The sequence below is a fragment of the Colobus angolensis genome, unplaced genomic scaffold (genome assembly GCF_000951035.1).
Source record: "Colobus angolensis palliatus isolate OR3802 unplaced genomic scaffold, Cang.pa_1.0 Scaffold302, whole genome shotgun sequence".
Taxonomy (NCBI): Eukaryota; Metazoa; Chordata; class Mammalia; order Primates; family Cercopithecidae; genus Colobus; species Colobus angolensis.
The window spans coordinates 3,834,979-3,837,813 of NW_012116289.1; the positions used below are offsets into that span (position 1 = coordinate 3,834,979).

Genomic DNA, 2,835 nt, shown 5'->3' on the forward strand with positions numbered 1-2,835 from the left:
AAAAAAAAAAAAAAAAAAAAAGGCAGACCTGGAAAAGGGACCACTTTCTTTGGACTTAAAGTCATCAACCTAATACGCGAGTGAGAGATATATCCTTTCTTAAAAAAAAAAAAAAAGATAAAGCACTACAACCCGTATCAGAGCTTTTATTGCTTCTTAGACTAAAATTCCTTTTTACTTTCAACACTTGACCCAGAAATTTAAACAGAAATTGAAGATATTTTTTCTTAGAAATAAGTATGTGGTCCCTATAAAAATTATACTTTCAAGATTACTATATATATTTCAAGAACCAAAGAATTATAAGTTGTAGATTCACTTTCACCACCACCCCTTTCAACATTTTTCTCCTGTAGAGGATACATGGACATTAATTTTAAAGAGAACTGCCCTCCACCCACCACCATTTGGTGCATTCTTCTCATATGACTTTTCTGTTCTGTGTTCCATTCTGAATCATGTCTGGATATTGCAAAGATAATAAATAAAATACAGTACAGCTCCATCTGTCCCCAAAGTCAGATTTGAAAGGACGTAGTTGGTAATCAAGAAGTCTTGGAATAGTTTAGAAAAGAAGTGTACTGTCACGTAGAGTACTGTGTATGAAAGTGAGGCTTTCACATTCTCCATTGTATGCATTTTTAAATTCTTGAATAAGTAGTGTTTATTAAAACTTTTGTTTAATGAAAAGGATTGGATTTTAGAGTGGGAAATACTTTTGGAATCAGGCACGTTTAAGCATGGATCCGTTGAAAGGCAACTATGCTTTCTATGCTTAACACTTGTTTTATGCACCTAAGTTAAGGAAGACACTTGCTCCATATTATGATATTAATGAATTATGACCATTTCAGTGTTGTATTAAGTTTAGTTAGGCTTGTAGACTTGCAAAAGAACCACAGAAATGGGGCGGTTATTGCAAAAACAGGAGGTTTAGAAAAACAACTCTTAGTTGGCATTAGCTGTGTTTATCAGTACTTTGTGATACAAATATTTTTAGTAGGAGGAGAAAAAAACCCTGAGGAATTTAAGTACTTGAAACAAACTAGTTAGAGCCCCTGTTTATTCACATCTTTTGTTTGAAAGTTAAGATTTACACAGGAGTAACAATTTGTTTGAAAATATCTTGATTACAAAAGATTTCCTGTTGCATATGATGAGTTTTACACATTTTTGAAGTGGAAAATAGGTTTTTAGGATAGTCAGTTGAAAGTCATAGACTTCCACAATACTCTTCATAACAAATATATGCTCTGGTATGTATTTACGCAAGATCTTTACATTGTACTATTAAACCAAAAGGGACTTAGTCTGCAGTTTATAGACCAATTTATCACTTTTCTAAAACTTTCTTTTTTTAAAGAAGTGCCTGAGATGGGAGTGGGAAGCCTGTCTGCCTTATCTACCCCTGAAGAGGCCTGCTTTTGGCAGGAGGTGTGTCTGTGCAGCACTGATCACTAGTGGAGGATGTCAGTGCTGCTGTGCATTAGTTAGCTGTCTGAGGATGAGATCTGTTGCAGAACTTCTCCTTCCCAACCTGCCTGCCTCTTATAGCCACACTGGAGGCACTTTTGGAGGCTAAACCGAATACTATGCAGCCTATTAATGATTAACATGGCAAACCTTTTTTTCTCCTTTGACAAGTTTTCTTTAAGTGAATTGTAATGGCTAACTTTCATTTCTAGGTTGAGAGTGGGTGGAGCTCTGGAGCAGCGCGGGTATGTGTGCTTATCGTCATAGAATTTCACTGAAAACTTTGTATAGTTACTAGATTTAGTAAGTTTACATTCTTATCACAAGAGAATTGATTTGAAGCATCACAGTTATTGAGCAGCAGTTTAATGGTATCGCAAAGCCATAGGAGTTGGAGTCCTAAAAGTTTACTTTGTAAGGTCATTTTTTAGAATTCAGAACAGTTTGCTGTTAAGTAATATTATAAAGGAAGTTTAGGTTTTTCTGACCACCTGCCATGACTAAACATTGATTCTGTGTTTTAGTTTTCAAGTGCTGTTATGTTTAACAGAGATAATTTCTTGTGCATCTTCCTTGCACATATGCCTACTTTCGTTATCAGTGTGTGGACTTAGCGGAGTAGGGCTGCAGTGCTTTGTAGGAACAGGAGTGTCCCAGTAAGTAAAAAGTTGATGGCTCTCATTAACATTGCTCTAATTGGATCTGATGAGTCATGGGTAGGTGGAGGGCCTTTGTCCCTGTGGGCAATTTATCTTCTAGGAAAATAAATTGGTGCTGCTAGAGGGGAAAGAATGGAAATTTGAGATTGTCCTTTTAGGATCTTACAAGGATAGGTCATATGTCTATATGCTGTTAATGGAATTCTGGCTGAACTCTGTGAAGCTGTAAAATCTTAGGTTCCTAGTTTCATGGTCAGATACTGATTTGACTAATCACAGTCTCCGTATGGATATGTTAAATGCACTTCTCCCTCCCCTAGTAAACTTAGAACAAATGCACCCCTCCCCTCAAAGCACATTTTTTTGGTCTTCATTTATTTATTTAACTAGGATTTTATTGGCCTAGCATTTGAATATTTATGCTAAGTGTGAAGATGATGGTAAGAGTCCTTTGCTTTTATGAAGCTCAGATCTAGTGACATGTAAGTAAATAACCATAATAATACGTGACTAGTGTTATACAGGAGGGATGTTCTGTGTGCTGCATAGGAGCACAGGAAGGGAATGGTTGTGTCTGGAGTAGGGGTTAGGGGAATGTGTAGGTGTTTCAAGAAAAGATTCACAGGGACATTTAAGTTTTCTTCAAGAGTTGTTTACAGTTTTAAGCAGACAAGACTCTGATAGCTTCCTTATTTAAACTCTT

General features: G+C 36.3%; 1 protein-coding gene across 2 annotated transcripts in view; it reads left to right on the top strand.

Moving 5' to 3' along the window:
- HERPUD2 (HERPUD family member 2) overlaps window positions 1-2,835 on the top strand; it is a 60,984-nt gene that overhangs the window by 7,806 nt on the left and 50,343 nt on the right. The window lies entirely within an intron of this gene.